The 26,548-nt window shown below is 43.7% G+C and overlaps 1 long non-coding RNA gene and 1 pseudogene across 1 annotated transcript in view; one reads left to right on the top strand and one right to left on the bottom strand.

Moving 5' to 3' along the window:
• Nucleotides 1–375: 375 nt before the first annotated feature.
• LOC120977360 overlaps nucleotides 376–26,548 on the bottom strand; it is a 75,620-nt pseudogene continuing 49,447 nt past the window's right edge.
• LOC120977365 overlaps nucleotides 18,431–26,548 on the top strand; it is a 102,057-nt gene continuing 93,939 nt past the window's right edge. Inside the window, exons 1-2 of the long non-coding RNA XR_005773884.1 lie at nucleotides 18,431–18,624; nucleotides 18,895–19,209. This is a non-coding gene — a long non-coding RNA (uncharacterized LOC120977365). The remainder of the gene's footprint in view (nucleotides 18,625–18,894; nucleotides 19,210–26,548) is intronic.

The raw sequence follows: 26,548 nt of genomic DNA, 5'->3' as shown, positions 1-26,548 counted from the left end.
TATTATTCAAAAACAATACATGTGTATTGTCTACATTTGCCACCAAAGATCATAGACACTTAAATAACAGGTGAGGAATGTCGAGGGGCGCTGCTGAATAACGGAGCCAAAGTTAAAAGGTAGACTGACCATCTTTAACTAGTTAAATGTTACTGTGTATCAGGGTATCAACTCAAAGTATTGTACATCTCATCGCCATTGTAATACACTTCACCAGAATGGCAGCAGGATCTGTACAGGCACAATCAGCTTCATGTATCATCCATGAGGAGTAACACAGAAACCTCTTGAGATATGAGAACTCAAGACCAAAGAGGTCTAAGCTAATATGGGGGAGGATGAGGACTAAGGAAGTATTAGAGATATTACATAAAACCCCTCACTCTCCAATCCGCTGTGTGGAGCGTCACGGGTTGTCACGTACTGTCTCATATTCTTTAGGTAAAACAACAAATCTCTTCTTCTCCACCACGGCCGGGTTTCCACAGACGTAGGTCCAGGAATACTCTGGAGACAGGACCTTGGTAGGTTTGTAATACAGGAAATATCTGTTGAGATAACTTTCATCATGCCAAAGAGCTTCTATGTTTATGTCTTTATCGGCCAGCATGGCGTGGTGGCAATGGTTGGTCAACTTGTAGATCTCTTCCACTGTGCCTCCAAAATGGCACCCCGTGTAATAGAAATCGCCCTCGTCTTCAGGGATGTAACCTGCAGACTGAGGTCTCCTTTCATTGGTGAACTCCTTGCGAGATGATGTGAAATAACACGAATGCATGACGCCATAAACATCACTGAGGATCTCAACCCCAACCTGGTCTTTGAACTCCATGTCCACATCTAGACACACCAGATAGTCCACCTCATTGACGAACCGATCATGGATGTAGTCTCGAATGATCTGCATCCTCCTCATGGTGATGTCCTGCCATCTTTTGTAGGCCGGGACCTCCAGGACAACCAGATTTCTCTTTTCACCCAGTGTAATGTTGGGGACGGCAGCGGGCTGGTCGGTCATTACATAATAAGTGACCAGGTGTCCAGTCATGAAAAACTTCTCAGCTGTGTCCAGAAAATGTTCAATATACCGGGTGTATCTAAAAAAGAGAACAGAAAAAATGGTCAGAAAACATGTGGTTTATAAAGAAAACCAATCAGTATTATAGTAGTTATATTCCTGTACATAGGAGGCAGTATTATAGTAGTTATATTCTTGTACATAGGAGCAGTATTATAGTAGTTATATTCTTGTACATAGAAGGCAGTATTATAGTAGTTATATTCTTGTACATAGGAGGCAGTATTATAGTAGCTATATTCTTGTACATAGGAGCAGTATTATAGCAGTTATATTCTTGTACATAGGAGCAGTATTATAGTAGTTATATTCTTGTACATAGGAGCAGTATTATAGTAGTTATATTCTTGCACATAGGAGGCAGTATTATAGTAGTTATATTCTTGTACATAGGAGCAGTATTATAGTAGTTATATTCTTGTACATAGGAGGCAGTATTATAGTAGTTATATTCTTGTACACAGGAGCAGTATTATAGTAGTTATATTCTTGTATATAGGAGGCAGTATTATAGTAGTTATATTCTTGTACATAGGAAGCAGTATTATAGTAGTTATATTCTTGTACATAGGAGCAGTATTATAGTAGTTATATTCTTGTACATAGAAGGCAGTATTATAGTAGTTATATTCTTGTACATAGGAGGCAGTATTATAGTAGCTATATTCTTGTACATAGGAGCAGTATTATAGCAGTTATATTCTTGTACATAGGAGCAGTATTATAGTAGTTATATTCTTGTACATAGGAGCAGTATTATAGTAGTTATATTCTTACACATAGGAGGCAGTATTATAGTAGTTATATTCTTGTACATAGGAGCAGTATTATAGTAGTTATATTCTTGTACATAGGAGGCAGTATTATAGTAGTTATATTCTAGTACATAGGAGCAGTATTATAGTAGTTATATTCCTGTACATAGGAGGCAGTATTATAGTAGTTATATTCTTGTACATAGGAGCAGTATTATAGTAGTTATATTCTTGTACATAGGAGCAGTATTATAGTAGTTATATTCTTGTACATAGGAGGCAGTATTATAGTAGTTATATTCTTGTACATAGGAGCAGTATTATAGTAGTTATATTCTAGTACATAGGAGCAGTATTATAGTAGTTATATTCCTGTACATAGGAGGCAGTATTATAGTAGTTATATTCTTGTACATAGGAGCAGTATTATAGTAGTTATATTCTTGTACATAGGAGGCAGTATTATAGTAGTTATATTCTTGTACACAGGAGCAGTATTATAGTAGTTATATTCTTGTATATAGGAGGCAGTATTATAGTAGTTATATTCTTGTACATAGGAGCAGTATTATAGTAGTTATATTCTTGTACATAGGAGCAGTATTATAGTAGTTATATTCTTGTACATAGGAGCAGTATTATAGTAGTTATATTCTTGTACATAGGAGCAGTATTATAGTAGTTATATTCTTGTACATAGGAGCAGTATTATAGTAGTTATATTCTTGTACATAGGAGCAGTATTATAGTAGTTATATTCTTGTACATCAGGGCAGTATTATAGTAGTTATATTCCTGTACATAGGAGCAGTATTATAGTAGTTATATTCTTGTACATAGGAGTAGTATTATAGTAGTTATATTCTTGTACATAGCAGGCAGTATTATAGTAGTTATATTCTTGTACATTGGAGCAGTATTATAGTAGTTATATTCTTGTACATAGGAGCAGTTTTATAGTAGTTATATTCTTGTACATAGGAGCAGTATTATAGTAGTTATATTCTTGTATATAGGAGCAGTATTATAGTAGTTATATTCTTGTACATAGGAGGCAGTATTATAGTAGTTATATTCCTGTACATAGGAGCAGTATTATAGTAGTTATATTCTTGTACATAGCAGGCAGTATTATAGTAGTTATATTCTTGTACATTGGAGCAGTATTATAGTAGTTATATTCTTGTACATAGGAGCAGTTTTATAGTAGTTATATTCTTGTACATAGGAGCAGTATTATAGTAGTTATATTCTTGTATATAGGAGCAGTATTATAGTAGTTATATTCTTGTACATAGGAGGCAGTATTATAGTAGTTATATTCTTGTACATAGGGAGCAGTATTATAGTAGTTATATTCTTAACCAAATTTCTTTTTATTGAGGTAAGAAAACAAGGCCACACGCCTACACATGACATCAGTATCATAACATTAAGAGTCAAAATAGTTATCCGGCATACAAGTCATGTGTAGACAATACCAGAGATTATCAACATCACCATAAAACATACATCAAAAGAAACAAAAGGAGGAAAAAGGGGGAGGGAGAGACAATAGGTTAGGTGGGGAAAGGGATCAGAGAAGTGAGGGAATCCTGCTCTATCATGTAAAATTCCTGTGATTTCCATGGGGACCATAGCTTTAGAAAACAATGGCGAGAGTTCGTTTCCCAATGCGCCAGTTCCTCAAAGCGATAGATGTGATCTACCTTGTCCGTCCACATATCTAGATTTGGAGGGGAATCAGTTTTCCACAAAAGGGGAACCAGTAATCTCGCAGCTGTGATCAGCATTGTAGGGAGGTTATTCTTAGCAGGAGTTAGCGTGGTATTAGGGCACCACAGTAAGATAAGTTTAGCATCTAATACGACTTTGGTTTTGCAGACGCTATTGATCATTGATTCTATCAATTTCCAAAACGGTTGAATCTTATGGCAGAACCACCAGATGTGTGATAATGAACTGGTTTCTATGCCACATCTCCAGCACACCTCAGGTACCTCAGGATTAAGTTTGTGCAAGAATTCAGGAGTTTTATACCATCTACTTAGTAGCTTAAAAGAATTCTCCTGAACTCTTACACAACGACTGAAGCCATGTGAATGGGCTAAAACAAAGGCTCTCTCTGGTTCCGTCAGGATCCTAGAAAGCTCTCGCTCCCATGAAGTCACATAACCGAGCTCTGGAGGTAAGGAGGAAAGCAATTCCTTATACATCTGGGATAATGGCCTAAGAGGAGGCCTAGGGGCCAAGTTCCCTACGCATAACTTAGTATCTCTCTTAAAATCTGCTAAGTGGAAAAAAGGGGCTGACTTGATTTCGGGGCGATCCATTATTAAATCCCATTGCAAACTACCGTCTGGGAGAAGGACATCCCGCAGGGACAAGCCAGCGAGCCTTGACCAAATCCCGGAGGGGCTTGACACAGAAGGATGGATATAGCTCTGTAACAATTTAAGAGGCATACAAGGATTAGGAAAGCTAAACTGCTGGGAATGGACCATTTTAGACCATTCTACTAGCATTCCTTTCCAAACCGGGGAGGAGGCGTAGTGATTGGCTGAAAAGGGCCTAACACCCCACAGAGTGAGCTGATCTTGGCTGGTGAGTAGTACAGATTCGAGCCTTGAGCAAAGAGAGTTAGATTTGTGGGTCAGGGCAGATATACATCTACATAACTGAACAGCAGTGTAATATGACTTTACATCAGGCATCCCAAAGCCTCCAAACTTCTTGTCCCTTGTAAGGACAGAGTAGGCAATGCGTGGAGACTTACCATTCCAGAGAAAGCGCGTGAACACTCGGCGGACTTCTGAGAAGTATGAGTTTGGCAGCCATATGGGAATGGCTTGCAGCAAATAAAGAAATTTGGGGAGAATGAAAGTTTTCAGATAGTTTTTCCTCCCTATCCATGAAACAAAAGGGAGTTTCAGATTCTGTAAGTGAGTGCGAACCTCTTGTAGGAGTGGAGCATAGTTAAGGGATGCTAGGTCTTGAATATTGGCCGAAACATGCGTTCCTAAAAATGTAATGTCTCTGGAGGCCCAGGTAAATGGGGTGGCGCGTTTTAGACCATTGACTACAGATTGGGGGCATGAAATATTAAGTGCCATGGATTTCCTATAATTTATTTTGAAGTTGGATACAAATCCAAAATCCTCAAAAGTATTCAACAACTTGGGCAAGGCCTCTGCAGGGTTGGAGGTCATGATTAAGAGGTCATCCGCGAATGCTGCAGTAACATGGGTTTGTGGGCCAATCTGAAGGCCTCTGATAGCAGGGTCCGACCTAATTTTACACAAAAGAGTCTCCATGACCAGTACAAACAGTGCCGGGGAAAGGGGGCACCCCTGTCTTGTCCCATTGGTGATGCGAAATGGTGGGGACAATGCTCCATTGACTTTGACCATGGCAGAGGGGGCCGAATACAGGGTGTTAACAGCACTAATAAACTGGTCCGGGAGGCCAAACTTCGACAGGGTCCGCGACATAAAGAGCCAGCTGACCCTGTCGAAGGCTTTTTCCGCATCCGTACTCACCAGAACTAAAGGCTTAGAGGATCTCTTGGCCCAATTCACTAGATGTAGAAGCCGCACCGTGTTCTCCGACCCCTGTCTGCCATGGACAAAACCTACTTGTTCTTCATGCACAATGTCAGGGAGAACATCTTGAAGCCTGGTAGCCAGAATCTTCGCCCACCACTTCACATCATTATTAAGTAAAGATATTGGCCTATAGTTACTGCAGCATGTTGGATCTTTGTTTTCCTTATGGAGGACAGTGATGTGCGCCAATAAGGAATGAGGAGCGAGAGAGCCCCCTGTCAGAAGGTAGTTGCACAAGTTCCTGAAACGTGGGATTAACACATCCTGAAAGGCTTTATAGTATGCAATGGAAAATCCATCAGGGCCGGGGCTTTTGCCCGATGGGATAGACATAAGCACCTTGTGGACCTCTGAGTCAGAAATAGGCTTAGTCAGGAGGGAAGTTTTTAATGGGGATACAGAGGGAAGGTCTAGAGACTGCAAGAATTTATCAGTAGCCTCGGATAAATCTCCTGGTGTAGTCCCATTAGGGGGTGGCAAATTATATAAGGCCTCATAGAAGGCACAAAACGCCTTAGCGACATCTGGGGTGGACTTATGTATTTTGCCCTTGGAGTCTTTAATAGAGGAAACAAAGGAGTCAGAAAACTGCTTCTTGGCAATTGCCGACATCAGTCTGTTTCCTCTATCCCCATGTGCATAGGCCTTGAATCGGGAATGGAGGACCAACTTTGCTGAGGTGACATTCAATAGATTTTTTAGTTTTGTTCTGGCTTCAGTTAGTTCTGCTAGGGTGCTTATAGCACGAGATTCCTTGTGGGAAGATTCTAGACGGGATATGGTCGCCAATAAGGCGTCCAGGGCTAGTGTCCTTTGTTTTTTCACAAAAGCTCCCAAAGCTATAAGTTCCCCCCTGAGGACCACCTTATGGGATTCCCATAGTATAGAAGGAGAAGGAGGTGAATCTGGGGTATCATTGAGAATGAAAAATTCAGATATTGAGGCTTTAATTTTATCTGCATGTCTAGGGTCTAGAATCAGGGTATCATTAAGACGCCACAAGCGCTCCCTTCTCTGTGGTCCAGACAGGGAAAATTTAACAATGACAGGGGCATGGTCGGATAATGTTATATTACCTATCCGGGCTCCAGAGACATTACGCACATGTGAACTGGACAGGAAAATGTAATCCAATCTGTGGAAAGACAGTTTAGCATGTGAGTAAAAAGTATAATCTCGGCCATTGGGGTTTAGGGCCCGCCAGACATCTAATACTTTAAGTTTCCTCAGGGAAATTTTTAATCTTTTCAAGAGCCTGTAAGATACAGAAGGTCTGCCCGCCGAGGTGTCCACCGCTGGCTCCAGAGCAACATTGAAGTCGCCCCCCAGTACTAATAAGCCCTCAGAGAAGGAGGATAACGCAGTAAGGGTCTGAACGAGCCATGGCACTTGGCCTTTATTGGGAGCGTACACGTTGGCAAAGGTCACTGGAGATTCACCCTGTAAACCCTTTACAAAGATGTACCTACCCTCTGGGTCTGCTGAGATAGCCGAGTGTTTAAAGGGGAGGCATTTATGCACAGCTATACTAACCCCTCTACTGGTGGAATCATGAGTACTGTGAAACCACTGGACAAATTTCTTGGGGGGAAGTTTAGGAACTTTGCCTGTTCTGAAATGGGTCTCTTGCAAAAAGGCCACAGAGACCCTATCTTTCAGAAGGAGAGATAGAGTTTGAGACCTTTTACATGGCTCGTTCAGCCCGTGCGCGTTTAGTGAGGCGACTATTATAGAAGACATTTCTGCATACATTCAGGTGAGTAAATGCATAATACATCCATGGAAGTATGGAAGAGCACACAGATGATATGAGCAGGGGAAGGGAAAAAAGGTAAGGGAAGTACAAAAGAACAAAAAGTGAGTAAGAGAACATTAAACATGTCAAGTTGACAAGTGAGTAACTCAGACATGACACCCGTCCGAGGAGGGTTAGGCACTCTACCTATCACCAGCCAAGACAGGATTGGACTGGCGAGGGGGCAAGTAAAGCACCTATGGTCTAAACAAAAGAGACCAAAAACAGAAAAAGTGTCCAGCATCTTAATCCGTCCGGTCATCACCCTGCAGTGAGGAACGAAGTGTAATGTTCTAGAGGTAGCGTCCTTTAGCGACAGTGGAACGGTGCAAAAACATTTAAACATGACATAACATTAAGCCCAATTAAAAGGTAGGCCATAAAAATAAAACAGTAAAAATGCCGAAAACATAGAAAATGTAAAGAGGCTAAGTCTGCCTTTAGAACCTGTATAGCGAAGAGATAAGCAACAGTCATCTCCAATTCTGGGAAGGTAGAAATATCAGCAAGGAATGCTTGCAAGTGCCTCTAATCAGGTGGGATCTCTGTCAATCCTGCTGCGGCCCGAGCGATCCGACTTGCCCGTAGACGCCGTCTGCCATGCGGCTACGCGAGGTGGTGTGGGAAGAGCGCCATCTTGGTCAGCTGGCAGCCATGAGGGAATTTCCATCGGAGGAACGTCCAGGGACCGCCAGACAGAATCCAGGTCAGCAGGTGAACGCACGGTGAGTAGCTTGCCATTTCTGGAAATTGCCAACCCAAAAGGGTATAGCCAGCGGAATGGGGTCGAGGTTTTCCTTAGGATTTCCAGGAGAGGTCTGAGAAGACGTCTTTTGGTCAGGGTGGATGGCGCAATGTCCTGAAACATCTGTATCGGGGTGTTTTCATACTCCAACACCTCCATCTCTCGTTGCCTTTTTAAGAGGGCCGCGGTGTCTACATAGCTCAGTAGGCCGCAAATTACGTCACGTGGTGGCTCTTGTGGTTTAGGCCTAGGGCGCAGCGCCCTGTGTATGCGCTCCACCACGATCCCCTCCGCTCTGTCTGGCCCAAGCATTGTGGAGAACAGCTCACGCGCCACAGTCGGTAAGGCCTCCGTCGCAATCGACTCAGGTAGGCCGCGTATGCGTATGTTGCGCCGGCGACTACGGTTCTCCTGGTCTTCCAGTTTCAGGAAGGCCTCATTCAGTAGGGCTTTGTGGGATGCCAATACTTCTGATGCTTTGCCTTCATAGGTTATAATGGCGTCTTGCGTGCCCTCCAGCGTGACCACTCTCTGGCCTAAGTGCTTCATATCATCTTTGATGTCCGCCAGATCTTGTTTGAGAGGTGTAAGGGCCGATTCAAGGACCCGGCGAAGGGTCCGCTCTGATAAAGGCGGATCTCTGGGCCTCCTGTCTGAAACATCAGAGCCGCTGCCCGCATCGGATAGTTCTCCGGCGTCAGAGTCCTGGGCAATAGACGCCGCCATATTGGCGCCTTTCTGCGCGGCAGCTCTCGGTGCTTTTCGTAGAAACTTCTCCATCTCAGGCTGTCTGGAGCGCAGTGGGGTAGACTCTGAGCTTCCTCTGTTCTTTTCTTTGCCAGGTTTCCCCATAATCAGGCAAAATATAGGCTTTTATAGGGTAAATGAGCCGGAATGCTGGAGGAGCTCAAGCTCGTGCGGCCATTCAGCTGCGTGGCTAGGCTCCGCCCCCCTATAGTAGTTATATTCTTGTACATAGGAGGCAGTATTATAGTAGTTATATTCTTGTACATAGGAGCAGTATTATAGTAGTTATATTCTTGTACATAGGAGCAGTATTATAGTAGTTATATTCTTGTACATAGGAGCAGTATTATAGTAGTTATATTCTTGTACATAGGAGAAGTATTATAGTAGTTATATTCTTGTACATAGGAGCAGTATTATAGTAGTTATATTCTTGTACATAGGAGCAGTATTATAGTAGTTATATTCTTGTACATAGGAGCAGTATTATAGTAGTTATATTCTTGTACATAGAAGCAGTATTATAGTAGTTATATTCTTGTACATAGGAGCAGTATTATAGTACTTATATTCTTGTACATAGGAGGCAGTATTATAGTAGTTATATTCTAGTACATAAGAGCAGTATTATAGTAGTTATATTCTTGTACATAGGAGGCAGTATTATAGTAGTTATATTCTTGTACATAGGAGCAGTATTATAGTAGTTATATTCTTGTACATAGGAGCAGTATTATAGTAGTTATATTCTTGTACATAGGAGCAGTATTATAGTAGTTATATTCTTGTACATAGGAGCAGTATTATAGTAGTTATATTCTTGTACATAGAAGCAGTATTATAGTAGTTATATTCTTGTACATAGGAGCAGTATTATAGTACTTATATTCTTGTACATAGGAGGCAGTATTATAGTAGTTATATTCTAGTACATAAGAGCAGTATTATAGTAGTTATATTCTTGTACATAGGAGGCAGTATTATAGTAGTTATATTCTTGTACATAGGAGCAGTATTATAGTAGTTATATTCTTGTACATAGGAGGCAGCATTATAGTAGTTCTATTCCTGTACACAGGGGGCAGTATTATAGTAGTTATATTCTTGTATATAGGAGCAGTATTATAGTAGTTATATTCTTGTACATAGGAGGCAGTATTATAGTAGTTATATTCTTGTACATAGGAGCAGTATTATAGTAGTTATATTCTTGTACATAGGAGGCAGCATTATAGTAGTTATATTCTTGTACATAGGAGCAGTATTATAGTAGTTATAGTCCTGTACATAGGGGCAGTATTATAGTAGTTATATTCTTGTACATAGGAGCAGTATTATAGTAGTTATATTCTTGTACATAGGAGCAGTATTATAGTAGTTATATTCTTGTACATAGGAGCAGTATTATAGTAGTTATATTCTTGTACATAGGAGCAGTATTATAGTAGTTATATTCTTGTACATAGGGGGCAGTATTATAGTAGTTATATTCTTGTACATAGGAGCAGTATTATAGTAGTTATATTCTTGTACATAGGAGCAGTATTATAGTAGTTATATTCTTGTATATAGGAGCAGTATTATAGTAGTTATATTCTAGTACATAGGAGGCAGTATTATAGCAGTTACATTCTTGTACATAGGAGGCAGTATTATAGTAGTTATATTCTTGTACATAGGAGCAGTATTATAGTAGTTATATTCTTGTACATAGGAGCAGTATTATAGTAGATATATTCTTGTACATAGGAGCAGTATTATAGTAGTTATATTCTTGTACATAGGAGCAGTATTATAGTAGTTATATTCCTGTATATAGGAGCAGTATTATAGTAGTTATATTCTAGTACATAGGAGGCAGTATTATAGCAGTTACATTCTTGTACATAGGAGGCAGTATTATAGTAGTTATATTCTTGTACATAGGAGCAGTATTATAGTAGTTATATTCTTGTACATAGGAGCAGTATTATAGTAGATATATTCTTGTACATAGGAGCAGTATTATAGTAGTTATATTCTTGTACATAGGAGCAGTATTATAGTAGTTATATTCCTGTACATAGGAGCAGTATTATAGTAGTTATATTCTTGTACATAGGAGCAGTATTATAGCAGTTATATTCCTGTACATAGGAGCAGTATTGTAGTAGTTATATTCTTGTACATAGGAGCAGTATTATAGTAGTTATATTCTTGTACATAGGAGCAGTATTATAGTAGTTATATCCTTGTACATAGGAGCAGTATTATAGTAGTTATATTCTTGTACATAGGAGGCAGTATTATAGTAGTTATATTCTTGTACATAGGAGGCAGTATTATATTAGTTATATTCTTGTACATAGGAGCAGTATTATAGCAGTTATATTCTTGTACATAGGAGCAGTATTAGAGTAGTTATATTCTTGTACATAGGAGCAGTATTATAGTAGTTATATTCTTGTACATAGGAGCAGTATTATAGTAGTTATATTCTTGTACATAGGAGCAGTATTATAGTAGTTATATTACTGTACATAGGAGCAGTATTATAGTAGTTATATTCTTGTACATAGGAGCTGTATTATAGTAGTTATATTCTTGTACATAGGAGCAGTATTATAGTAGTTATATTCTTGTACATAGGAGCAGTATTATAGTAGTTATATTCTTGTACATAGGAGCAGTATTATAGTAGTTATATTCTTGTACATAGGAGCAGTATTATAGTAGTTATATTCTTGTACATAGGAGCAGTATTATAGTAGTTATACTATATAGAATGAGTGTGAATTGTCTGCATTTCCTTACTTTCTAATAGCAAACACAGTCAGTCCAATGCGAACTCCTCTCTTGTGGAATTGTGCGTTGAGTATGTCTATATTGTAGAGTCCATTCCATACAATCGGCGCTAGCCATGGAGTCAGAGTGAGAACATCTGTCCGTCTAGAAGAGAGAAGAGCATTAATCATTACACCCAGGTGTGCTGTCCGCATCCGTGGCTCCGTTCCGCGGCCCCGCTAAAAAAATATAACATGTACCATTCTTGTCCGCGCTTTGCGGACAAGAATAGGCATTTATATTGCCGGAGCCCGTTCCGTTCCGCAAATTGCGGAAGGCAACACGGGTGCCTTCCGTTTTTTGCAGATCCGCGGTTTGCGGACAGCAGAAAACGGCACGGTGGTGTGCATGAGGCCTTAGTCAGGGAGAGCTGTGCTGAAGAAGGGAAAGATAGTTTAGGGAGTGAAATATTTTTTTTTTCATTAGAAAAACTTGAGACCCAAAAGTCCTTTTAAGGACTATTGTTGTGTGTGGTAGCAGCAATATATATTTTTAGCGCAACCTGCGCTAAATTGCTAAAACTTTACAGACCCCAAATTCCTTTTAAGGACTATTGTGTGTGGCAGCAATATCTATTTTAGCGCATCCTGCGCTAAATAGCGTGCAATAGTTAGGCCGCTGCAGACAGCGACATTATCTCCGCTACATCTTCTGTGTAACGTGTGTGCATCACAAAAAATCTGTGACATCCAGTGTACTTTTTTCATAGACAGTGTCCGCAATGGACAGTGACAATAGCTGCGCTACATCTCCTGTGTAACATGTGCACATCCAAAAATATAAGTGACAACCAGCGTACTTTTTCCGTAGACGGTGTCCGCTGCGGACAGTGACATTATCTGCTGTATTTCTCCTAGGTTACGTTTCCACATCCCAAATACCTATGGCATTCCCTGTAATTTGATATTAGCCGCTGGAGATATCTGCGACATTATCTGCGGTATTTCTCCTAGGTTACGTTTCCACATCCCAAATACCTATGGCATTCCCTGTAATTTGATATTAGCCGCTGGAGATATCTGCGACATTATCTGCGGTATTTATCCTGTGTAACGTTTCCACATCCCAAATACCTAAGACATTCCCTATAATTTTATATTAGCTGCATGAAATCAGCGACATTATCTGTGGTATTTCTCCTGTGTAACGTCTCCACATCCAAAATACCTGTGACATTCCCTATAATTTTCTATTAGCCGCTGCTGACATCAGCGAAATTATCTGCGGTATTTCTACCTGTGTAACATTTCCATATCCCAAATACCTATGACATTCCCTATAATTTTTTTATTAGCCGCTGGTGACAGCATTGACATTATCTGTGGTATATCTCCTGTGTGTTGTTTCCACATCCCATCCCGTGTGTACGAGAAAAATTAGGCACCCTACCTACTTCGAGGTGAGTTTCTTGTAGGAAACAAATATCACACCTATCTCTCTTCAATAAGGTAAGTATTTGCGACAGTTTTTGAGGTGTGTTGAGGCCTCCAACATTGAAGGTGAATACTTTCACCGCTGCCATATGGTGCCAGTTTTCATGTGCCACTCAAGCTTCCAACAAGTTGTCCAGGCCCGTGTCAAAAACCAAACATAAATTAAAACACAAACTTTTTCGTACTTGTTCATTGCTGGATATGCCAGGTCCCCTGACTGAACACAGGGTCATTGGCACAAGAGGCAATAAAACCTGAGTGGTCTTATAGCTGAGCCACTGTTTAGGGGTGTGCGGGGGCAGGCATTGTTGGCTAAGCATCCCAACCCGTACCCTCACACCCGTGCTTCTTATAACTAGTGTACCTTCTCGCCAGAATAAAACAAAGTTATTGCATATTAGACAGTATGGGAAAGAAGAAAGAGAAGGAATATATTAAACAGTAGGAAGAAGAGGATGCCAGAGGTTTAGATGGTTATATATCTCTTACTCATGTCTCTGATGAGTCCTCTAGTGGTGATAATCGGTAATACATCCTCATCTCCTAATGGAGTGTATATCTGCGCTTCTATGTGGATCCTCGTTACTTCTTGTCTAGTCTAGTCCATACATCTTTATAGGTGATGAAGTGGAGAAATAGAAGAGGACTTGAGATGGATCGTCTCTGAACCTATATAGTAGAGCGGTGATGGTATTACTTCTAGATTGCCTAGTTTGCTTGAAGTTACTTGAATCTTGGGGCTTGCAAGTGTTCAAAGACGATCAGATAGCCTGTAAGAACTATATGTCTTTACTCAAGGCGTCTTTGCTGTTAGAGGCGCTCTGCTTGGGTATTACGTTAGTAGGCAGCTTTGGTAGATTGGGCAGAGTAGTATCTGCTGGGAGCCAGGACTCGATGGGTAACTCTCTAAAGCGCTCCATGCAGCGTCCAAGTCCTGTGGCCCGCGGATAATGCAGTGGCGGCCATGTTTTTGTGAAAGTGAGGCCGAAAGGATATAGCCACCTGCACAACAGTTTCTGGCTTCTCAGCTGGTCCGTTAGTGGTTTCAAGGCCACATCTTGAAAAAACGAAACTGTTGATTCTCCATAGAAGCTTGCAAGATGGCCGCATAGTAATCCGCACACCACATCTCTTGGCGGCTCCCCTTGTCTTGGAGCTGGGCGCAGAGATCTGTGGATTCTCTCAATAATGGTGTTTTCAGCTTTGTCTTCTCCCAGAAGGTCGACAAACATCTTTTGTGCCGCAGTATCTAGCTCTTCGTGCCCCACTGCTTCTGATGAGCCTTTCATCCTGATCTTTTTCCTCCCGCTTCTATTCTCTTGATCTTCAATCATGAGGTATGCTGTATTAGGCAAGGAGATTTGCGCTTCTGGTGATTGTGCGAATACCGTACTGTGCGCCACCACCTGACCCTGTTCATCTAGTTTCTCCACGCGATGCCCCAGAGACCTCACATCATGTCTCAGCTCTTGTATCAGCGGGGCTAAGGCTTGTATCAGAGGGGCTAAGGCTTGTATCTCTTGTATCAGCGGGGCTAAGGCTTGTATCTCTTGTATCAGCGGGGCTAAGGCTTGTATCAGCGGGGCTAAGGCTTGTATCTCTTGTATCAGCGGGGCTAAGGCTTGTATCTCTTGTATCAGTGGGGCTAAGGCTTGTATCTCTTGTATCAGCGGGGCTAAGGCTTGTATCAGCGGGGCTAAGGCTTGTATCTCTTGTATCAGCGTGGCTAAGGCTTGTATCTCTTGTATCAGCGGGGCTAAGGCTTGTATCTCTTGTATCAGCGGGGCTAAGGCTTGTATCTCTTGTATCAGCGGGGCTAAGGCTTGTATCAGCGGGGCTAAGGCTTGTATCTCTTGTATCAGCGTGGCTAAGGCTTGTATCTCTTGTATCAGCGTGGCTAAGGCTTGTATCTCTTGTATCAGCGGGGCTAAGGCTTGTATCTCTTGTATCAGCGGGGCTATGGCTTGTATCTCTTGTATCAGCGGGGCTATGGCTTGTATCTCTTGTATCAGCGGGGCTATGGCTTGTATCTCTTGTATCAGCGGGGCTATGGCTTGTATCTCTTGTATCAGCGGGGCTATGGCTTGTATCTCTTGTATCAGCGGGGCTATGGCTTGTATCTCTTGTATCAGCGGGGCTAAGGCTTGTATCTCTTGTATCAGCGGGGCTAAGGCTTGTATCTCTTGTATCAGCGGGGCTAAGGCTTGTATCTCTTGTATCAGCGGGGCTAAGGCTTGTATCTTTTGTATCAGCGGGGCTATGGCTCGTATCTCTTGTATCAGCGGGGCTATGGCTCGTATCTCTTGTATCAGCGGGGCTAAGGCCTGTATCTCTTGTATCAGCGGGGCTAAGGCTTGTATCTCTTGTATCAGCGTGGCTAAGGCTTGTATCTCTTGTATCAGCGGGGCTAAGGCTTGTATCTCTTGTATCAGCGGGGCTAAGGCTTGTATCTCTTGTATCAGCGGGGCTAAGGCTTGTATCTCTTGTATCAGCGGGGCTAAGGCTTGTATCTTTTGTATCAGCGGGGCTATGGCTTGTATCTCTTGTATCAGCGGGGCTATGGCTTGTATCTCTTGTATCAGCGGGGCTATGGCTTGTATCTCTTGTATCAGCGGGGCTATGGCTTGTATCTCTTGTATCAGCGGGGCTATGGCTTGTATCTCTTGTATCAGCGGGGCTAAGGCTTGTATCTCTTGTATCAGCGGGGCTAAGGCTTGTATCTCTTGTATCAGCGGGGCTAAGGCTTGTATCTCTTGTATCAGCGGGGCTAAGGCTTGTATCTCTTGTATCAGCGGGGCTAAGGCTTGTATCTCTTGTATCAGCGGGGCTATGGCTTGTATCTCTTGTATCAGCGGGGCTATGGCTCGTATCTCTTGTATCAGCGGGGCTAAGGCTTGTATCTCTAGTATCAGCGGGGCTAAGGCTTGTATCTCTTGTATCAGCGGGGCTATGGCTTGTATCTCTTGTATCAGCGGGCTAAGGATTGAGACAAGGTGGCTTTAAAGAAAGATTTTGTGAACGCACCGCTATCTGCAGCTTGTGTGAGTTCACTGGCGTCCAGCGTGGAGTCTCTGTCTTCTTCTTCCCCTCCTTCAAAGTCCCGCCCATAGGCCTGATGCGCCATCTTGTCTGGGTGCGCTGGTGACGCTGTAAGTTTCTTCTTGAGAAATCTATCCATTTCTGCTTGGTTCTCCTTTTTGTTTTGGGGTACCCGGAGTCTCCCTGGGTCTGTCTTTGCCTATTTTAACCGTTGTGAAGCTGTCTCTGGCGTGTGGCAGCTATGAAGCTCTCTCTCTCAGACCTCCGTCTTGTTCGGCGGTTAGGCTCCGCCCCGAGATCCGTAATTTTTTTTTAAAGGAAAAAAGCGCTGCATGCAGGACTTTTATTCCCATGTAAATAAAATGGATCTCAGACGGAAATGGCTCAAACGCTTGCAACAGGATCATTATTTTTTATTTTATTTTTATCTGACGGATCAGAAGAACGGAAAGCTAAACGATGATGTGAACTCGGTCTTAGGAGGAATGTGTCCTTCTGCAGTACAGCATACAGAGCGTGCGCTGGACGATGCAAGTTCCTGCAGGGAAGGTGAGTGGCACCAGCCGTGAAGATGCACCACCTCAGGGCCCTGATGGGGCGAGAATGCAGCCGGGCAGCAGAGAGGAGCTGAGGTCCAGAGTATAAGGCCTCTTTCACGCGGGCGTTGCGGAAAAAGATGTGGGTGCGTTGCGGGAACATGCGCGATTTTTCCTCGCGAGTACAAAACATTGTAATGCGTTTTGCACGCGCTTAAGAAAAATCAGCATGTTTGGTACCCAGACCCGTACTTCTTCACAGAAGTTCGGGTTTGGGATCGGTGTTGTGTAGATTGTATTATTTTCCCTTATAACATGGTTATAAGGGAAAATAATAGCATTCTTAATACAGAATGCATAGTACAATAGGGCTGGAGGGGTTAATTTTTTTTTTATTGAACTCACCTTAATCCACTTGTTCGCGCAGCCCGGCTTCTTTTCTGTTTTCTTCTTTGAGGAATAGGACCTTTGATGATGTCACTGCGCTCATCACATGGTCCGTCACATGTTCTTTTTACCATGGCGATGGATCATGTGACAGACCATGTGATGAGCGTAGTGACGTCACCACAGGTCCTTTTCCTGTGCACAGCAAAGAAGAAGACAGAAGAGATGCCGGCTGCGCGAGCAAGTGGATTAAGGTGAGTTATATTATTTTTTATTTTAACCCCTCCAGCGCTATTGTACTATGCATTCTGTATTAAGAATGCTATTATTTTCCCTTATAATCATGTTATAAGGGAAAATAATAATGATCGGGTCTCCATCCCGATCGTCTCCTAGCAACCGTGCGTAAAAATCGCACCGCATCCGCACTTGCTTGCGATTTTCACGCCGCCCCATTCACTTCTATGGGGCCTGCGTTGCGTGGAAAACGCACAATACAGAGCATGCTGCGATTTTCACGCAAAGCACAAGTGATGCGTGAAAATAACCGCTCATCTGCACAGCCCCATTGAAGTGAATGGGTCCGGATTCAGTGCGGGTGCAATGCGTTCACCTCCCGCATCGCACCCGCGTGGAAATCTCGCCCGTGTGAAAGAGGCCTAAGGGTAGAAAAAGACACCGAGCCCCTGCCTTCTGAAAGGTGCCACCTAGAAATGCCACGCCCGGGGGTACAGACTATGTGCAATGCTGCGTGTCGTGAAGAGAGGAATACTATGACCCCTTAGTGCCCTGAGAAAGAGAGAGGGTGCAATAGTCTGCACAGTCACTATTTCCATCTTTATTGCTGCAACCAGAGGAGACTCCATCTACAGCAGGGATGCTCAACCTGCGGCCCCTCAGCTGTTGTAAAACTACAACTCCCACCATGCCCTGCTGTAGTATGATAGCTGTAGGCTGTCCAGGTATGCTGGGAGTTGTAGTTTTACAAGAGCTGGAGGGCCGCAGGTTGGGCATCCCTGATCTAGAGTGTCGATGCCAAGAGTGAGCGGTTACCACCTAAAGACAGTGCATGTCTGAGAGGCTCTGTATCCACCAAGCCGGGTGCCTCATTAGAGACCGTAACCACCAAGCCTCTGGTAAAGACTGTGCCCACTAAGCCTGTGGCCCCCTACGGGACCTGTATGAACCTCTTACGCTTGTGTCCGCCTTATTCCTTCCACCATCCTACAGTATGGAGCCACACAGACCCTTACGTGAGATCTGACCCCCTTACAGTGGTAACCCAAGGCTGATCTCCACAGTGTGTAACTTTATTCGGTGATGTAACTTAGTAAGAAGAGCTCTGGTTTACTGCAGCGCCCCCACAGGTGACTCTAAGTATTACACCGTTCTTACTTATATCAATTATTATGATTATCAGACTCTAAGCACTTGGAGTAACTTACGGAGGCTTCAGGGATTCTGGTGTCTTGTACAGCATCCTGGAAACAGAGAAGAGGACAGCAGCGTTATTTCATTGTATTTGATAGGTCTACATGTTAAAGCGGCGCTCCGTGTCCGGGAGCCAGATGACTCAGGCTCACTCCCTGCTGCAGGCCACGGCTTGTGCTTGTCTTTCAGATCTCTTCTGCTGGCCTGCAGATTAATGGATGTCAATGAAAAAGCCATATCTAACCAGTAGGTGGCGCTGGTGTACATGATCCTGTGATATTATTTGTGGCAGTAGGTTGCGCTGGTGTACATGATCCTGAGCTATTATTTCCAGCAGTAGGTGGCGCTGGTGTACATGATCCTGTGATATTATTTGTGGCAGTAGGTGGCGCTGGTGTACATGATCCTGTGATATTATTTGTGGCAGTAGGTTGCGCTGGTGTACATGATCCTGAGCTATTATTTCCAGCAGTAGGTGGCGCTGGTGTACATGATCCTGTGATATTATTTGTGGCAGTAGGTGGCGCTGGTGTACATGATCCTGTGATATTATTTCCAGCAGTAGGTGGCGCTGGTGTACATGATCCTGTGATATTATTTGTGGCAGTAGGTGGCGCTGGTGTACATGATCCTGTGATATTATTTCCAGCAGTAGGTGGCGCTGGTGTACATGATCCTGTGATATTATTTCCAGCAGTAGGTGGTGCTGGTATACATGATTCTGTGATATTATTTCCAGCAGTAGGTGGCGCTGGTGTACATGATCCTGTGATATTATTTGTGGCAGTAGGTGGTGCTGGTGTACATGATCCTGTGATATTATTTCCAGCAGTAGGTGGCGCTGGTGCTCACTGGTAGGATAAGAATTTGTTTTTCTTTTGCTATAGGTCGGTATCCACCGTGTAGTGAAGCTGTTCAGCCACAAGATGTCAGCAGTGAGCTGCATGGACCTTTCCATAGAGTTACAGAGCGGGGGAATATGGGGTCACTTCTCATGAATTTATTGGTCGCTGGGGGGTGATTTCGGAGACTTTGGGCATGGACAGGTCATTGGTTTTGGTTGAATTCAAAAATATATTTTACTGTAGATTATTTGATAGATTTATATATATACAATACAGTCATATTTGGCAGTTTGGGTATATAGCGAACGTGACGCTTTGTCATGAGCTTAGGAATCATATATTAGGGATGGGTTCAGTAAAGAACCATTGGAAACAGAAAAAAAATAAAGAAAATAGACGAGAACCGAACAAACAGCAGAACCTTCTCTTTAAAACCACAGGGAACCATCAGAAATGTTCTTAAAGGGATCCACAGTCTACTGAACATCACCTATAGAAAGGCCCCAACTCTGAAACATCTCTTCACCCCCCTCCCCAGAGGAAACCATCATGATATCTGGAGACTGTCAGCAATCCTCAGGGCCTGTATATTGAATCCAGTAAACACCGCAGGAGAGGAGGTCCATATTACACCCCATCAATCGCTCGGTCCCGTTACGTCCTCTGTCTCATAGACGCTTGCTGTGGATCACAAGATGTCACCAACCAAACTCTACCTCGCCATCAGATTAAAGACGATCCCTCAAACACAACTGTGTAAAATCCGATCCCTCCGATCGATCACATCGTAACCTCAGCAAATGACAGAAGTGAAGTTCTCATAAAGACAGAGATTTATCGGATATAAGACTTTAACCCCCCCCCTCCCAAATATTCTCCTCTGTAACTCAAACCAACTATCTGTCTATAGACAGTCTCCGAAATCACCCCCAATGAGCGGTAAGTTCATGAGAAGTGACCCCATATTCCCCCGCGCTGTAACTCTATGGAAAGGTCCATGCAGCTCACTGCTGACATCTTGTGGCTGAACAGCTTCACTACATGGTGGATACCGACCTATAGCAAAAGGAAAACTAATTCTTATCCTACTAGTGAGCACCAGCGCCACCTAATGCTGGAAATAATATCACAGGATCATGTACACCAGCGCCACCTACTGCTGCAAATAATATCACAGGATCATGTACACCAGCGCCACCTACTGCTGGAAATAATATCACAGGATCATGTACACCAGCGCCACCTACTGTCACAAATAATATCACAGGATCATGTACACCAGCGCCACCTACTGTCACAAATAATATCACAGGATCATGTACACCAGCGCCACCTACTGTCACAAATAATATCACAGGATCATGTACACCAGCGCCACCTACTGTCACAAATAATATCACAGGATCATGTACAACAGCGCCACCTACTGGTTAGATATGGCTTTTACACTCGTGAACATTTACATCCATTAAACAAAACAATTATGTCATATTTAATGTAATATACTAGCTGAAGGACTCGTCTTCACTCGAGTAGATTTAATCTATTTTATTTCATGTTTGTGTGTGTCATGGTTGTAATCAAACAGTTGAACATTTACTGAATCAATTGTCTTCAGGTAGTCAGTACAGATACAGTTCATTTGTATGGCATGAGTGATGAACTCAGAAATAAGTTCAATAGTATTTCTTTTATCAGGTTTTGGCAATTGTCAGTTGAGGAGTTCTCTTTAAGGCTGCCACTTTACAGGTAAGACTTCTGTAATTCTAAGTCCAAACTATAGCACTCTGGTACTAAATATGCTGTTTTCTACTTATCTTGAGCGATCCGATAAGGGCGTTCTCCCTCGTGGCAGGCAAACTCTCTGCTACATTATTTGCAGGATGCTCCCCTGAAGTATTCAGGTTCAGAAGGACAATTCTGCAGATCAATTATCCATTCGTGTCCCGACACTTCTAAAGTTGCTCTCAGGCACTTGTGCTGGTGAGGTCCAGATTCAGCTGTAACCCTCACTAGGCTTGCTTCATATTTAGACATAGACTTATAGTCCTGTGCTTGGCTGCAGTAACTACTTGGTCTGTCATCTCCAGGGTCCAGAGGGAAGCAAGGCAGCTACATCTTGGACTGAGCTTGTCTCTACAACACACTACTCAACTCCAACTAACTTTATTAATACACCCCAAGCTATATGGCGCCAGCAGTGGCGTTAGGGTTGCCGCCTTTTCTTCAAGCCAAACCCGAACACGGGTGGAACGCATCGGGACCGGAAGTTGCGTTCCACAGGCCGGAGGTGGGTCCAGCTGTGGAGCGCAAACTGTAACTGAGGAACGGGCCAAGCAGACAGGATATCAGAGAGGAGAGTGGGGTAAAAGGAGACGCAAGGAGGAACAATAGTAAAAGAAAACATTTAAAGGAGGGAGTGTCTGAAGACAGCGCCTCCCTGCGATAGCCTCACAGCCGATCGTCCCCGCTGCTGACACCTCATCGGCCGCCGCCGCTCACCGCCAGCTGTCAGGTGTGCAAGTCTGCAGTTTGAATCCTGTGCCCGGGTCTGAGAAAGGCTTGTAACCGGGCACAGGATTACAAACCCGGACCGTTCGGGTCATTCCCGTAGGGGTAGCAACCCTAAGTGGCGTACCTACCATATAGGCAGATCACGCAGCTGCTATGGGGCCCGTAAGAAAGAGGGGCCCGAAGAGGAGGAGAGGACCCGCCCCCTAATTGCTCCTGTCTATCTTTCTAAAGCTAAAAGACCTTTGATGATGTCATCACAGGTCCTGTAAGGGAACTGCACAGTGTAAAGTGTAGTTCCCAGGTTAGAACAGTGCATCTGCCAGGACCTGTGATGACATCATCACAGGTCCTTCAGCCCCTAACAGCAAGTAGTTCACAATCAGCTCTGCATGGATCCATACGGACTGGAACGGAGTGGTAAGAGGAGGTCCTCCATTTCTTGTCATTTACCCCCCACCATGCCCTGTTTTTACTCATTGCTCACTCATGTATAATACTTCAGACCGTTACAGTGACCACTACCTCATGTACCTCACAGTGACCACTACCTCATGTACCTCACAGTGACCACTACCTCATGTACCTCACAGTGACCACTACCTCATGTACCTCACAGTGACCACTACCTCATGTACCTCACAGTGACCACTACCTCATGTACCTCACAGTGACCACTACCTCATGTACCTCACACACAGGGACCACTACCTCATGTACCTCACAGTGACCACTACCTCATGTACCTCACAGTGACCACTACCTCATGTACCTCACACACAGTGACCACTACCTCATGTACCTCACAGTGACCACTACCTCATGTACCTCACAGTGACCACTACCTCATGTACCTCACACACAGGGACCACTACCTCATGCACCTCACAGTGACCACTACCTCATGTACCTCACAGTGACCACTACCTCATGTACCTCACAGTGACCACTACCTCATGTACCACACAGTGACCACTACCTCATGTACCTCACAGTGACCACTACCTCATGTACCTCACAGTGACCAATACCTCATGTACCTCACAGTGACCACTACCTCATGCACCTCACAGTGACCACTACCTCATGTACCTCACAGTGACCACTACCTCATGTACCACACAGTGACCACTACCTCATGTACCTCACAGTGACCACTACCTCATGTACCTCACAGTGACCACTACCTCATGTACCTCACAGTGACCACTACCTCATGTACCTCACAGTGACCACTACCTCATGTACCTCACAGTGACCACTACCTCATGTACCTCACAGTGACCACTACCTCATGTACCTCACAGTGACCACTACCTCATGTACCTCACAGTGACCACTACCTCATGTACCTCACAGTGACCACTACCTCATGTACCTCACAGTGACCACCACCTCATGTACCTCACAGTGACCACCACCTCATGTACCTCACACACAGTGACCACTACCTCACACACAGTGACCACTACCTCATGTACCTCACAGTGACCACTACCTCATGTACCTCACAGTGACCACTACCTCATGTACCTCACAGTGACCACTACCTCATGTACCTCACAGTGACCACTACCTCATGTACCTCACAGTGACCACTACCTCATGTACCTCACAGTGACCACTACCTCATGTACCTCACAGTGACCACTACCTCATGTACCTCACAGTGACCACTACCTCATGTACCTCACAGTGACCACTACCTCATGTACCTCACAGTGACCACCACCTCATGTACCTCACAGTGACCACCACCTCATGTACCTCACAGTGACCACTACCTCATGTACCTCACACACAGTGACCACTACCTCATGTACCTCACAGTGACCACTACCTCATCTACCTCACAGTGACCACTACCTCATCTACCTCACAGTGACCATAATGCATAACTGACCACATGAATCTGTACACACTGCATCTACAGTATTATACCTTGTATGTCTCACATCAATACACTGCTCTGTATATATATATATATATATATATATATATATATATATATATATACACACTGCATATATTACACAGTATTATAGATGCAATATATACAGATATATAGTGTATACAGCAGTGTACGGCTATGTGAGGTATGAGGTATAATAGATGCAGTGTGTACAGATATATAGTATATACAGCAGTGTACTGATATGTGAGGTACGAGCTGTCAATACACTGCTGTATATACTATATATCTGTACACTTCATCTATTATACCTCGTACCTCACATATCAGTACTCTGCTGTATATACTATATATCTGTACACTGCATCTATTGTACCTCGTACCTCACATATCGGTACTCTGCTGTATATACTATATATCTGTACACTGCATCTATTTTACCTCGTACCTCACATGTCAGTACACCGCTGTATATACTATATATCTGTACACACTGCATCTATTAAACCTCGTACCTCACATATCAGTACACTGCTGTATATACTATATATCTGTACACACTGTCTCTATTATAGCTCTTTTGTGTGCCAGGGCTGTTTTGTAATCCCAATTCGGCCCTGATGGCATCAATTATAAAACGCAGCAGCAAGAATAGTTCATGGAACAAAGAGAGAGGCCTGGAATGGGTAGTGGGAGGGGCTATAAAAGGGGAATGGGGGCCCAATTTAGATTCTTGCTATGGGGCCCAGTGATTTCTTTGTACGCCCCTGAGTGCCAGCACCACCTAGGGGCGAATGGGTGCAACTACATTGCCAGCCTGATAATAGGAATTACCATACATTACAAATACATAGGCAGAGATTTAAAGTGTCCTTTTCTACACACCTATGTGGCCTAACTGAATCGGGGGCGTGGCTTAGCGGACCTGGAAGTTGATTTTTAACTTCATTTTTTCAATCCCTGTCGGCTGAGGAGTGGAAGAGGGGCGTGGCCTAACCGGGGGCGGGGTTTTAAGTTCGTCCTTAGAGGGTGGACAGATTGTGGCAGGGGCCCTGGCGTAGCTATAGGGGTCGCAGCGGTTGCAATTTGCGACCGGGCCCCCCAGAAGAGAAGGAGTGCTTCAGCGCTGCACACCTACCGCGCTCCCACAGTGAGTCACTTACAGAGGTGCAGGCAGTGGGACTCGTGAGGACTGTCGGTAATCACACCCCTGAAAGGCAGATGTTATGGTAGACCCTACAGAGCTACAGGACCTGACCGTAGTATAAAGGACCTTTGATGATGTCATGATCACGTGTGTAGGAAGAGTCAGCACTTGGTCAGAAGAACTGTCTGTATAAACTGCTGCAGAGCAGTGTATGCAATGTGTACGGTGGTGATGTGTGTGCAGCAGAGCTGTATGTGTAATGTGTAGAGCAGAGCTGTGTGTGGAAAATTTACATGCAGCAGAGCTATATGTGTAATGTGTACAGCAGAGCTGTGTGTGGGAAATGTGCATGCAGCAGAGCTATATGTGTAATGTGTACAGCAGAGCTGTGTGTGGGAAATGTGCATGCAGCAGAGCTATATGTGTAATGTGTACAGCAGAGCTGTGTGTGGGAAATGTGCATGCAGCAGAGCTATATGTGTAATGTGTACAGCAGAGCTGTGTGTGGGAAATGTGCATGCAGCAGAGCTATATGTGTAATGTGTACAGCAGAGCTGTGTGTGGGAAATGTGCATGCAGCAGAGCTATATGTGTAATGTGTACAGCAGAGCTGTGTGTGGGAAATGTGCATGCAGCAGAGCTATATGTGTAATGTGTACAGCAGAGCTGTGTGTGGGAAATGTGCATGCAGCAGAGCTATATGTGTAATGTGGTGAGCAGAGCTGTGTGTGGGAAATGTGCATGCAGCAGAGCTATATGTGTAATGTGTACAGCAGAGCTGTGTGTGGGAAATGTGCATGCAGCAGAGCTATATGTGTAATGTGTACAGCAGAGCTATGTGTGGGAAATGTGCATGCAGCAGAGCTATATGTGTAATGTGCATGCAGCAGAGCTATATGTGTAATGTGCATGCAGCAGAGCTATATGTGTAATGTGCATGCAGCAGAGCTATATGTGTAATGTGCATGCAGCAGAGCTATATGTGTAATGTGCATGCAGCAGAGCTATATGTGTAATGTGCATGCAGCAGAGCTATATGTGTAATGTGTAGAGCAGAGCTGTGTGTGGGAAATGTGCATGCAGCAGAGCTATATGTGTAATGTGTAGAGCAGAGCTGTGTGTGTGAAATGTGCATGCAGCAGAGCTATATGTGTAATGTGTACAGCAGAGCTGTGTGTGGGAAATGTGCATGCAGCAGAGCTATATGTGTAATGTGTACAGCAGAGCTGTGTGTGGGAAATGTGCATGCAGCAGAGCTATATGTGTAATGTGTACAGCAGAGCTGTGTGTGGGAAATGTGCATGCAGCAGAGCTATATGTGTAATGTGTACAGCAGAGCTATGTGTGGGAAATGTGCATGCAGCAGAGCTATATGTGTAATGTGTACAGCAGAGCTATGTGTGGGAAATGTGCATGCAGCAGAGCTATATGTGTATTGTGCATGCAGCAGAGCTATATGTGTAATGTGCATGCAGCAGAGCTATATGTGTAATGTGCATGCAGCAGAGCTATATGTGTAATGTGTAGAGCAGAGCTGTGTGTGGGAAATGTGCATGCAGCAGAGCTATATGTGTAATGTGTAGAGCAGAGCTGTGTGTGGGAAATGTGCATGCAGCAGAGCTATATGTGTAATGTGTACAGCAGAGCTGTGTGTGGGAAATGTGCATGCAGCAGAGCTATATGTGTAATGTGTACAGCAGAGCTATGTGTGGGAAATGTGCATGCAGCAGAGCTATATGTGTAATGTGTACAGCAGAGC

The sequence above is a fragment of the Bufo bufo genome, chromosome 8 (assembly GCF_905171765.1).
Source record: "Bufo bufo chromosome 8, aBufBuf1.1, whole genome shotgun sequence".
In the NCBI taxonomy this organism is placed as follows: Eukaryota; Metazoa; Chordata; class Amphibia; order Anura; family Bufonidae; genus Bufo; species Bufo bufo.
This window is presented reverse-complemented; position numbering and strand designations above follow the sequence as displayed.